The sequence below is a fragment of the Formica exsecta genome, unplaced genomic scaffold (genome assembly GCF_003651465.1).
Source record: "Formica exsecta isolate Colony F162 unplaced genomic scaffold, ASM365146v1 scaffold13, whole genome shotgun sequence".
NCBI classification, from domain to species: Eukaryota; Metazoa; Arthropoda; class Insecta; order Hymenoptera; family Formicidae; genus Formica; species Formica exsecta.
Genome location: NW_021848632.1, coordinates 370768 through 385248, shown reverse-complemented (window position 1 = coordinate 385248; position 14481 = coordinate 370768). Strand labels below are relative to the sequence as shown.

The window sequence follows — 14481 nt, the reverse complement described above, 5'->3', positions numbered from 1 at the left end:
AGATTTGATTACAAAAACTTTGACACAAAGACTTAAAAAATGTATTAATATATTAATATTTGGTATATTAAAAAATGAGGTACTTCGAAAACAATGCATTTCCAGAAATTTTGCCAAAGGAATAAGATGTCTACATGTTTTAACAAGGAATACTAGTATCGATTTGTACTCTACCTATGGGACATCCTATTTATATAACATTTTATTGCAAAATTACCAAATAAATGAAAAAATAAGAAATGTGCATTTCAGTAAAAAAATAACATATTTTGTAAGGATATAGAGGATATATTTCGGAACGATGACGTTTTTAAAAGAATGTAGTTCCAATCTTGTCGCGTCGTGTGTGACCCCATTCTTTCAATTTTGAAATGAAATGCTTCGGAGTGATGTTATCTCGGGAGAATAGATCGTTCAGAACATTGTCTCCGTCGAGTATCTCGAATGAAATACTTTAAGATGATGACATCTCCTTTTCGAAAAGATATATTTCCGGAGCCTTGCGAGATCTCAGGATTAAATACCTCGAAATGGCGATCCATCGAATGAATAAAATTATACTTTCAACGTATTGTCTGATTATTCTTTTTGGATTTTGATTTTTGAATTGAACTTTTTATCGGAGAGGATATAATTGCAGAGTATTATATCATTCTTTTGATCTCGTGGACAATCTTTTAATCTCGCGTGTCCCGATTCGTTTCGAAGTCTTTGTGAAATCGCGACTGAAGCAAAGATTCGTCGGCTCGACGGAAAGGCACACGTGTCCGCTAAAAGGAGCATAATGAGCTGCACAAAGAAGAAAGAGAGAGAGAGAGAGAGAGAGAGAGAGGAGACGAGAAAAAAAAAGCAGGAGGTAAAACAAAGAAGACAAACGGAAGCTCGGTCTTCGTCGAGACTTCCTCGGGTCTCTCTCGTCTCGTCTTCTCACGTCGCTTCCACGTCGTTTCGCTCGAACGCCTGTCTCGAAGGGTTTGCTGCTGACGCATAATACGCGCTTTTTGTCCTGCAAATGCACCCGAACAACGCGTCAACGGCGGCGGCAAAAGTGAAAAAAGAAGCCGAAGATGCGAGGAGTCATTACCTATTTACTTGGGCGGGCGGGCAGGCAAAAAGGCGGAGATCTCTATATCGCGTATATCGTGGATATCCCATCGCGTAATTAAGTGTGTCAAGGAATACACCTAAGCGCCTCCAGAGCTCAGATCGAGGACCGCATTCCAGGAAAGACATTCGCAGAGAAAGGGAAAGGGGGGAAACCGGCAGCAGATAACCGCGATAGACGCAATTAACTAACGCCAACTTTTCGTGCAGCTCGTACGGGTAATCAAGATAACAATACTAAATCAGAGGAATGCTCTCGGAGAATATTTTATTCCAGCTCTGGACTCTCTCAAGCATCGGCGTCTCCTTCTTGAGAGTGCAAACATCGATTTGATTAAACATTGTTGAAATAACTCGAGGTGTTGTAACGCTGTAATCAACTTCACTTACTTCAATATCGTCTGATTGGTTTTAATGTTATAGCTAGGAATTTATAGAACAGGTTCTAACATTTACTAAAAATGAGTGTAACAATATATTATAATAAATAGAGAACGATAGATTTAGATTTAAGAAAAAATCTTTGTTTTCTTTTTATCCGTAAAAAAATTCCTTCAATAAATTAGTAATACAGCCAAATGCTTAATTTGTGATGTCCACTATAAATATGAAAGTGGATGTAAATTGAATGATATAAAAATCGGGGACTTTTAGCTCACTTTTACACAAAATCTTTTAGTTATTATTTAACCGAACTCTCTACCGATTACATCATTATAACATAGCTTTCTCGCGTGGAGAGAGTAAAAATGTTCAAGCTTCTTTTTTCTTTTTTTTTTTTTTTTTTTTTTTTTTTTTTTTTTTTTTTTTTTTTTTTTTTTTTTTTTTTTTTTTTTTTTTTTTTTTTTTTTTTTTTTTTTTTTTTTTTTTTTTTTTTTTTTTTTTTTTTTTTTTTTTTTTTTTTTTTTTTTTTTTTTTTTTTTTTTTTTTTTTTTTTTTTTTTTTTTTTTTTTTTTTTTTTTTTTTTTTTTTTTTTTTTTTTTTTTTTTTTTTTTTTTTTTTTTTTTTTTTTTTTTTTTTTTTTTTTTTTTTTTTTTTTTTTTTTTTTTTTTTTTTTTTTTTTTTTTTTTTTTTTTTTTTTTTTTTTTTTTTTTTTTTTTTTTTTTTTTTTTTTTTTTTTTTTTTTTTTTTTTTTTTTTTTTTTTTTTTTTTTTTTTTTTTTTTTTTTTTTTTTTTTTTTTTTTTTTTTTTTTTTTTTTTTTTTTTTTTTTTTTTTTTTTTTTTTTTTTTTTTTTTTTTTTTTTTTTTTTTTTTTTTTTTTTTTTTTTTTTTTTTTTTTTTTTTTTTTTTTTTTTTTTTTTTTTTTTGCTAACTGTTATTATTCGGAAAGTCGCGGTGGCAACTTCGATACATCATTGCGCTTAATGACGTTCTTCGTGGCCAGCCACGATATGCAGTAGCATGTGCCGACAGAATGTAGTATAAGTCCTCGCCTTCTGTGAAATTACCTCGCGAGGCGACGTGTCATTATCCAATCCTGAGCGTTTTACTCGACCCGGCCATTTCGTGCCGATGCTGCTGAACGCGTGCATTGAAAACGAAAGCGATGCATCCCGTGCCCGGCTTCGCGAGTCTTTCTCCCTCCCAATAACGCGCGTCTCTCTTGCATCAGGTGGTTAATGAACGGCTCCAAAGTAGAATAGACGAATCCTTCCCCAGAAAATTGACGAGACGCGAACGTGAACATTAATTCTTTAATATATACACGAGCTCTGAGGCTTTTTTAATTCTTTTACATTACTAATTTTGATAGATATTATTTTAAAAATATCTAATTATACGTTTAGTATTTAAATATATTTAATCTTGTTTTTTGTTTATTATTATTGGTTTTCTTCTGAATAACAATTATTTTGTTATTTTATAAACGTCGAGAACTATTTAATATTTTAATATTCGTTATATAATCTTTTTAGTTTATTGGTTGTATTATTTTTTTATGGATACAAATTTTTTAAAAATTTATGGTGGAAATAATAATAAGAAACATTTTTGTTTACAATTTATTAAACATTCTATTAAGCATTTTATTAAGTTACAAAAATTTATATATTTCTCTGGCGCGAGGTTTGTTGATCTTTCACATGCAACAGGTGTCACGTATCCACACGTGGTTACACCGGCTTTAAGTAGAATTGACTCGATACTGTCAGTTCCGACGTGGACAATGTAAGAGCGTGGGTATACAGAATTTAAATTAATGATGTTGATCAAAATTACAGTCAGTCGTGTTTATAGATAGATATGTATCTAGCATCGGAACGTAGGCGGCTATACAAATATTATAAAACGATACAATTTAAACAAATCGGTAAGATTTTGCAACTTTATTAAAACTTGAATTTTTGAAAAGAAAGAAATATAAAAGAAAATTTAAATATATCAATAATTTTACAATATTTATTATTTATTAATTATAAATCTTGCGTAATATATACAATATTATAAAAATATTTATATACATATATTAATTCTTAATTAAGAGATCTATTAAGTCTGAAAATTTATTTTATCTGTATGCGACCATATATAAGGAACTTTTTAAGATATTTTTATCGCCAAAACAAAAAACTCTCTTATACTACATCTAATAATAATATTGTTGAAAGACCAAAGGAAATTTTTGCAAAATTATTTAAAACAAATATTACAAATGTATGTAAACTATTTACTTAGACATTCAATTTCAGATCGAAAAGTTATTAATACCTTCGTAGATTATACGAGATTAAAGCTTAACGCTATAAACACCAGCGTTATTAAACAGATGATGCGTCTCTATTCGCGATTCGTGATTATATATGAATCAATACGAATCAATCCATTTGTGTTGATTCGTATGTGAAAATTCGTGGTTGTTTATGTGTCTTTATGAATCGGCAAGTAAGAAAGTAAAATAAAAACACCGTCATTCATGATTTATAGAAATTAAACAGAAGCGCCTGCCTACACGCTTGATGAAGTATCACGATAAATTATGTTCGTCACACGATGACGAATCACGAATTGCGAATAGTGTGCGGAGGATCTATAATAACAAACGACGAAGTTCTGTGAATTGTTACGAATCACGATTCACGAAATTGCGAATCGTGAATACGCGCGTAATTTGCCGCTATCCTCAGGATCATCGGCGCGTATTCGCGCCGATACGGTATTAGGACACGTGCGCATGGGTGGTCCGTCTTTTTGCCCCACTTTCGCTTACGCATGCATAAGCACGTGCGTGCCGCCGCCGTCGTGAGGGCCATGGCATTGCTCCTGTTGCTCTCGCGGTATAATAAGCGGCGCGAAACGAGCTCTCTTCCACATGCACGCGGCCGCCAATATACGCGTATTCTCTCACGTGCCATATTCGCTGCGTGAGTGCGTGCACAGCGCAGCAGCAGTTTATGTAAGTGATATTTAATACGTACGACCAACCCAGTCCTCCGTGCGCGACACAAAGTTACTCTCGTCTTCCTATTGTGAAACGTGAAAGCCAAGAGATCGCACGCAACCAGCCAACCATCTGCCGCATCGCGCGACTCGAGCAATTATGAAGTGAGATAAACTCGAATTCTTTGCTGATACATAGTGTTAAACGTTTTACAATGCAATTCGGTATGCGCGTATCGCATAAAACTAGAATTTAACGTAGTAGTAACTATTCGCTATTTCGTATACGGCCCGATATGAAATCGCGATATTTCTCTATTATATGTATATTCGTATATCGTATATCTTTTTTATAGGGTCCACGAAATACAGAGCTACTTAAAGATTCTGTTTAGGAAAATATCTATATACTTAAATCTATATGCTTAAATTATTTTTTTTTTATAGATCTAATGGTATTAATGTACATGTATAATCTATTTTCGTGTATATAATATATAATATGATATAATATATATAAGTTATATGAATATATTGAAAGACGGATATTAATAGATATATGTGAGCATATTTATACAAAATATGATCATCCAAAGAAAGTTCAATCGAATCAAATAATTAAATGTAAGAAAAGATTTAATGCCAAGGTGTTCAGCGTTTTAGCATTAATTAGATATTTAAATGTTTTGCAAAGAAGTCTCTATGCAAGTACAAATGTTAAATGATATTAACAAGAATTACACGATTCGAGATTCCGCTATCAAGGATTACAACAATCCAGTATTCTGCAAATGGATGTCAGGCAATTACTTTTATGATTCCGTGAAAAGATTAACCTTTAAATATTACAACGCGTTACCTAACATTAGCATTCTCACGCCGTTAACATTACGTGCGTGCGTGCGTGCGACGCGTGCTTAGAAAAGAAAAAAAAAGAGAAAATATACCCATCTTATTTCATTGTCAAATACGGGCCGAAATAAGTCTAACAAGAACAATAGCAACGAGGTGCGAAACGTTTTATGAATTTCGTTCGGTAATCGGTGTGTCAACCGTGGGGATGTCGTAATCACGAACCGTAACTCCTTTTGTAACTTGTTCTCGACGGGTGATTCCCGATGCTGACGCAATCGCGTCATCCCAAGATGTAGATCGTTCATTTAATTCCGCGCGCGACGTGTCTCTAGAAATAGAAACAAGTCATTTATTTAATGTAATATGTTGCAATAAATTACGCGCGTGCGACAGCGATTCTCTAACGATTCGAAAGTCCCGACCATTTCGGTTGTAAATGTAAAGACAAGTCAATAAATAATGTCACATCGTGTGTAAAGATCGATATTGATCATTAGTTCGAGCGAATTTTAAAGTCAATCTGAAATCACATCGCACCAACGGCGCCATCGTTCGAACATTTGACCTTAAATTCGATCCACGATCTTTGACGAAAGACGAGATGGTAATTTGCATTTCTATGCTTTCGATGCTCGACCGACGTGATTAATTGTTTCCTTATCGATCGATTATTGATTATATCGTTTTTGTATTACGAGTTTCACTCATGTTATCTGTCGAGGGATCGATGAATGGGAAGATTTATGATTGCAGAATAACGCCACAATGCATACATTGAAATTGATCCAAATTCAGCCCGATTCAATTATAAATAATATTGATTTTTTTTTTATATTATTTAATTATCTAATTTTTCAATATTTTTGATTAATATAAAAATATTTCGTAAGTTTTATGTATGTAAACTTGAATATGTAAATTTCTCTTCAAAAATGAGAATTTTGTTTATTTCTTATTTTATTCGTGGCTAATCTTCAAAATCAGATTTATGAGAGCAACTTGCGTTATTCCTTAAAAAACTCCTCGCATACCGCCTTAAGAAAGAGAGAGAGAGAGAGTTTTCTATAATCACAATCACGTTTGACTCATTATCATTATTTCTAAATTATATTTCTCGCCAATCATTTATTTTGTGAAATTTACATATATTCATATAATTCTCATTCATATTTCATATAATTATATATTATGTGCCACGCTGAAATTTTCTGGCTTGTCGAACTAACGACTACAAATAACGGTCACAAATTAAAATTCGCGGCATAAATAACGATCGACTTCGTCGAATTATTTAAGTTTCGCCGTGTGTGTCGACGCTTTCTCCAAGAATTCCGCGCCTACTATAAAATTCCGGTTTATATCGGCGCGATTCGTCACAATGGTCGACGTAAGGACGACGTATCCCGGCCGATTCGAAAGTATTTGCCGGGTGATGAGTAAGATTTCGCCGTAGATCGAAGAACGATTTAGCCGGAGGTGAGATCTGAATGTTGCTGGGAAATTCCAACGTAAAGTTCGGATTGTGAAATCTCGAGACGGGACGAAAAGAATCAGATGCGATGAAGGATTCCGGATATATGTACATATATATCGAACGCCGAGTTTCGCTCGCGAAGAGAGACCACCCGAAGATAATCGCCCACACGAGAACACCTGTCGTCATTGTGTAAGTGCTTCTTGTTGCTCGTTGACGCCGTAAGACAGAGAAATTAGGATCGACTTGAAATCGATGATTAGTACTCTGCCTTTTCGTGGAAATGATCAATTGTGATTTTTTTTTAATCTCTCAATATAAACAAAAACGAATCTTTATCATTGCCGAACAAACGACGTTTTTGATTTTTATATGGGTTTACTACATTATTTTTTATCGATAGATTTTATAGACTGGAATTTAAAACTATTCTTCTTTAGCGAAAATGTCGAGGCATCAATAATCAAGTTATAATCCGGTTGAAAAAGAAAATTACTCCTCGCGAACTAAACTTTAGGAAATTAATAAGCAATTGTATTTCTCTCTCATGTGTAATGTGCCGTTAATAGAATTTTAATGCGTGACTTATATATTTCTATACAGAGATATATATACAATGATAAAAATTGGAAAGTTGCGATGACTGTTGATAATAGTTGACAAATGATGACAGTTTCGCTAAGGAACAAACGAAATAATTGTGTCACTGAAAGAATCTCTTTGAGATATGCTATATAATCTTCAGTTTATATAGCGTAACAGCACACGTACCGTTTTCGATATATGATTATTATACCAATGACCAGTTATAGTTGAATGACAGTTGAAGCACATTCATATAAAGAAAACACCATACTGACAATAAATGTTAAATACACTATTTGCATATAGAATGCCAGAAGGTTACGCATATATGAAAAGGCTATGATGGATTACTTTGGATTCAAATTGCAAGATAATACGCGAATACAGAGGTGAATTTATATATTAGCTAAAAAAAGAAACTTTAGCTTACAATCTAAGAAAATATTTTTCTAGCATCTATTATTATTATTTGTTGAAGAAGCAAACGCTTTATTAATTTTGTAACTCGGAGAGGCACGCCATCATTCAAATCCGCCAATGGTCGGATTAAAAGACAAAGTTTACGATGTTTATCATCACTGAACGAAGCAATGTTATTTCGAAGCCTCGAGGTAAAATCCGGTCGCAGAATCCTTGACGCAGTTCCGTGATTAAAGCAGGAGTACACAGAGAACCGCGGCAAATTAGTTAAGGCGAGAGATTAAATCTCGTGGGAACCGCTAATCGGATCTCTGGTACAGATTGTCTCGCGATTTCGTTTCGCTTCGTTTCTTCATGGTAGCCGATCACAACCGGTCGATCGCGTTGATCGTTAATTATTTCTAGTTAATAAATTCCTTTTCCTACAACATACATCATTTATCACAATTATCACAATTCTCCATATTGTTGCGACTCATGTTGTGTAATATATCTCATTATAAGTGTGCTCGTGCGTACTTTGTTGGAATTTACAAACATCACATGCAATGCTGTTGCAGGAAAATGTGTTTAATTTTAGCAAATCTACGTACGTTGAATATGTCCGGGTAATAACCATGGTAAATTTATCATAAATAAAACTATGATATTTATAATATAATATAATAAGAAAAGCTGCACACATATGTTAAGAAAACAAATTTGTTAATTTAATTAAATAATACAAACTTGTGATAAAAATTAAATTTGTCGAATGAAGTTTGTGCCCTGAAAAAAAATCCAACGCGATGTTAAGTTGTCGTGACATAATATTATGCTATTTTATTATTTGTCGTGTTGACACGACATCATTGACATGTGATCGTTTGCTCAAATCTCACAACTCAACTTGATCGCGGAACGCATAAATTTCCGAAAGATAAAGCCTGGCGTACAACACAAATACATACGCGCAAATGTTTGTGAGCGAGTCGGATATTTATGGGATTCCTAGGACGATAATTTGGCGACATTTATCGTCGGATTTATCGAAAGCACTTGAGCAATTGTTACGTATACTTCTCTCTCTCTCTCTCTCTCTCTCTCTCTCTCTCTCTCTCTCTCTCTTCCATATCTTTAAATTAAATAAAATTGTATTAAAAAATCCACTCGCATATTCATTTCAACTTTGACCATTAGAGTATCGAGTTATCGGCAAGAAGATGACGTTAAACAAATAATGAAATATCTGTCGCGTGTACCGATAATTCAGAATATGTAATACGAGATTGGTGTATGCGGTAAAATAATTCAAGATAATATTTATATAATAGTACGAGGCAGCTAAAATAATTCGAGTGTGACAAAATTATGCGAGAGAAACGTAAGTTTGACTTTTATCGCGTATATATCTTAATCTCGACGGAGACTTTGAACACAGGGAACAATACGATATATCTATGGATTCAAGATTCCATAAAACCAGAAATCTATGAATCGGACGATGTCGAGAGATTCGTTCGCATCTCGATTCGGAATCGTTTCGATAAAGATGTCTCTGACGAATAAATTTCCACACTTTACGGACGAATGAAGGCGGCGGTCGAATCAGAACTTAATCGTCCTAAACCGCTATTTACAGCCCTGGCTTAATGCATCGCACGAGAAACTTGTGGCACGATCTTTATTGTATGACGTCTTTTTCGATAACCCCGCGACGAACGAATCTATTAATCGGTTCGATATTCCTGAATTGTCATTCAAAGTGTGAATCAACCTACAAACAGACATTTTTCTTCAAAAATTTCTTAATTTAAAAAACTAGTAATTTCTCCAACACACCCATCGCCGGTAATTTTATTTCACACAATCTATGGTATAAAATCATTATATTAGTTGCTTTGTTATCTACAAATATATCGGTATATTTTGTTGAATTGATTAAATTAATTTTGTGAGAAGATAAATTCTGTATAATATTTTAATCTAAGAGGGATAAATAGATGTAATAAGTCAGTGTGTTGAGTCTCCCAAAAATCTCATATGTTTCGATTTAATTAAACTCCCTAACAAAATATACCTTATTGCTATACGATACAATAAGCCATAGCTTTGCCAGCTCGATGCCCTTGTTCGTGACAGAGAGAGCTGTGAGACTGAAAACCCGCCGCCGAGAAAATGACACAAAGGCGAACCGAAGCCGCGCCGCGACAACAAACGCGACGATCGCACGGTTTGAATCGACGCTAACGAGATTTATGATTGGCTTAAATTTTAAGAGAAAGCGGCTTTCAACGACGACGACGACGACGTGCCGGGTTCTTGTAGGCCTGGACGCACATAGAAGCCTCGGAAATGCGCGCGCCCAACGCATTAATCTGTGCGCAACCGATCGGTGCTGCATTCTACCTTCGTGTTTATTCTCAAAACGCCGCCTCTCGTATACGCGCGTTCTCCGACGCACACACGCCTATAAGAAATAAAGAAAGAAGGGAATTAACGCGCATTATTGCGCCACATCGACTGCGTAAAGCCGACTCGCGCAAAGCGGAGTTGTGAGATTGCGTGAAAAATTCTCATGTCTTTTTTCAACTCGGCGGACGTCAGTACCGATAATGTGGAAGGACTTGCGATTAAATAACGGTGATACCGAGATGAGATAAGGATAAAAATAATTGTTTACTTGCGATAATTATAAATAGACTTCGGATTATATGTAAATTGCATATTGTTACTTTTTGAATATGTAGATGTTGAACATTCTTTTTCTATTTTTAAATATTTATTTTCAGATAGAAGGCATAGACTTTTTCTGGAAAATTTTGAAAAACATTTTATAATATATTGTTTTAATTCTTAATAAAAGATTGTATATTTAGTTTTCTTAAGAATATAAGTTTAGTTTATATAAATATAAAAGTGTATATATACAAATAAAGTTCGTGTTTTTAAATATCGTGATTATTTTATATTTTGTATTTGTAAGATATATATTATTTGATTAAGACTAATTTTAATTTTTCTTATTTCATTTTACATCTGTTCCTAAAAGTGCATATAATCCGAAGTCTAATTATAAATTAAACCTATTCGCAGATTGACGCGGATTTAAACAAGTTGCAATTTCGATCGTATATCAAAATTTTTCTTTTTTAAATTTCTATTTATATATAAAAAAAAGTAAATGTTATACACACTCTTTTATAAGATAGAAATTAATATTTTCTTTGCAAAATAAATACATTAAAATTTTTTGTTGTGTTTTTTCTTGGAAACCGCGGCGTTCTTTTTTACAAACGGATATATACGCGAGGCTCCGCCTTCATATGCTTTACGATCATTCTCATTAACAATATAAACGGCTTAATAGTTTTCTAACCATAAGGCATCTCATTACGATCATCCACTACATTCCAGACGTTTGGCGCGCCTCTGAAATGTCATTATCCGACATCCGGATATCTGTCATTGGTCAATCAGGAGGCCCCGCAATTGAAGACATCCGGGACATACTTGTTGCACGAAATTGAGACCTGGCTCCTGCTTGGGAGATCCCAGGACGAAAAAAGATACCTCATTCTCGCGCGCACCTCGAGATCCACGAGATCTTTATGTATTTTGCGCGAGCAAAGTAAATAAAACCGATGTCAAAACGCTTGCGTGCACAATGTTGCATGTATCTCAAGAATCCTAAGTATGCTTCGCGGATATGTTCTTCAAATTCTTCTGGTCTGTGCATACCAGCATAATCGAGAGATAAACACAGTATATATTCAAGATGATTAATCGTCTGCTTATTAAAATTTCAATAAAATATCCTTAACTGCTTTCTCTCTCTTTTTCTCTCTTTTTTTCTTTCTCTCTCTTGCGTGCACGCGCGCGTATTTTAGAAAAATTAATTGAAAGAAATCAGAAAAAGCCAGAAAAATTAATTGAAAATACACGCTGCTGCGAGCGAAAAGTTTTTTCCCGAAGATGAGCACTTTAGAAATATTCTCCGTCATGTTGCAGATGCGTACGTTGCATAACGAGAAATGGCATTGATAACGTTGCACAACGTCGGAGGGCTACCGAGGAACTATTAATAATACTATGGCATGCCCATTAATATTAATATGTAGATATTTACGATACAATATTGCAAATTGCAATTCGCAACTTCGACTTTCACATAATCGGTACATAATTTACAATCGATATTTTTCGTAATTGAAATAACTTTGAAGCACTAATAGCACTGAAAAGTCGAGTTATAAGAGATTAAGAGTGAAATATTTTTTCGCAGAAAATTATTAATATGTCTATCCCTGATATAAATTTAACGATCCTAGAAATGTTTAGTATCGAACATTAAAAGATTTATAACGGAGATTGTGCCATCCTCTCTCTCTCTCTCTAGAAATTTGCTGCGAATGAAGTATAAAACTTTTTTTTTCGCACGGTATGTAAGCAATTTTAAGAAAGCGCTTTGTACATTCACAATCGTAAATTACTTTATTTATTAGAGAATTCATAAAAAGATATATATGTGCTACATACATATTCGCAAACGTTCTCACGGTATACTCGAAGTCATCGAACCGTATAATTTCGAATTTCAACAGAGTAAGAAACGATCTATTTTTTGGTAATAATTTTTCTAATCATTGTGATATATACAGAGTATTCCTTGGAAAAACATGGATCTGGAATTCTTAGTAATTTTTTTATAAAATTTGGGTAGATACTCTAATAACGTATTATATGTTACGTGTTGGCGAAGATAGACGAAAAGTGCTCGATTAATATGACGAGCACGGCATGTGTAATTTACGATATAAATATCGTATAATATATATCATCTCTCCCTTTCTCTTTCTCTCTCAGTAAACCACGTTACGCACGAGTTAGTAGCTCCGCGATATTAGCATGTAGTACGCAAGATATTTGCGATAAGGTTAACTCCCTTTTCTTCTTTTCCAATGTCGTTGAGTCATGGCGATCCTCGTAGGCAAGACCTGATCATGAAAATTAATTCGACGATTTTGTAATAATTGAAAAAGTTGAGGTTGTTAAAGAGAGGGAAAAGCCTGACCGTTTCTCGGATTTGTGACTCACTACGTGGCATAATTCGTACCACCTTCGCTCGCAAATCGCGATCTACAAATTTGTTTTCTGCGTGCCAATTGCAACCGGAACTGGCTACCGGTTGAGTGCAGTTAAGCTATTCTTAAGAGTAGCTAAATGACTTTAAAGAAACTGCGGAGGCGCCGTGTCGCGTCGCGTCTCTTCGCAGATCACGATGATTCATCGTGCTCGCGCGTCGTCCCCTGCTTGTGCTTCGACGCCGCCACTTCCGGTTGCCACCGATGACGGCAATTTTGCATTTGTTGCAGCGACCAAGATGCATCTCCGTGTATCGAAGACATTCTACAATGTCATAGTAATTATATTTTTTACCAGAAGAGATTTGTGAAGAGTAATTTGATTTAATGCACAAGAAATGATTCGTTATGTTGTATAAATGCATGGAATATATAATATTTTTAATATAATCTTTGAATGTGTAAACCTGGCGTAATATTTCATAGAAAATTTTAATAAATAATTAAGAGTTCTGACTTTATCTTTAGATCTAGAGTTCTTGATAGTTTAAACAAATAGTTTTTGCTTTTTAAAAGCAAAAAGTATCGATTAAAATAGAATTAATTATTTTAAAATAGAAATATTTAAATAGAATTTTCGAATCGATTCTGTTATTTTGGATATCTCGAGTCCCCGAATTAAATTTGCATAATGATTAAAATATTAACTTTTTAAGTGAAGTACTATGTGTTTTAACTGTGAGATGATAAATGAAGAAAAATCTTTTATTTAAAATTACTTTAAAAAATCTTGTTTGGAAAGTAGAAAGTTTCTATTATAGATCTCGACTCTTTAAACTTGGCGGACGAGAAGCTTACGAGAGTTCTCACACCCTCTAGTGGTCCATTATCCCTCGTCTGCTAGAATCGCGTCAATGGTCACGGCCTCAACGAGCTAATTTTACGAGCGCCGACTCGTCGTCGTCTGGTCTTTCTCATGGTTGTGGCGAGATGGGAAAAGAGTATATTCGCTAGTTGTTTCATCGCCGTGAAAAAGTAGCCGGGAGTGGACTCGAAGAAGCCACGTTGGGAACAGATGAGCGAGAAAAAATTAGAAAAGGCGAGATGCAAGTAGAAAGTACAAAAAGGGAGACAAAGAAAGAGAAAGAGAGGAAAGAAGAAAATCTTAAAGAGAACGGGAAAGAAAGAAGAAACGAGGAAGAGTTTTTAACTGAGTCGGCGCGGCATCGTGACCCCAGAAAATTAGATAATTTCGATGTCACTTCTGTGAAACTCTTATCGCGAATCGACCTCGCCGGACTATAGCCGAGAATCAATTAAGCTAACTGAAAGTTTAGTCAGCGATTTCAAACGACCTTTTGGAAAGTTTTACATTCTCACGGATATAAATCAGTTGAAATTTATTTTATTCGTCATGACAAATTGTGTGCGGCGAAATGCAATGCAATATTTTAATTTTTAAATCTTTGTATGCTAAAAGAAATCGATCCTTTAAGAAAAAACTAAGCGAACGAGATTTGTCGAACACAATGGAAAGTGCTAAAGAATTATTTAATGTTTTACACCAGTGTATATCTTATTATTACTATATTTTTTAATTTT

General features: G+C 34.1%; 1 protein-coding gene across 1 annotated transcript in view; it reads left to right on the top strand.

The window, feature by feature from the left end:
- The window catches only part of LOC115245739 (bone morphogenetic protein 4), a 32177-nt gene that overhangs the window by 5307 nt on the left and 12389 nt on the right, over positions 1-14481 (top strand). The window lies entirely within an intron of this gene.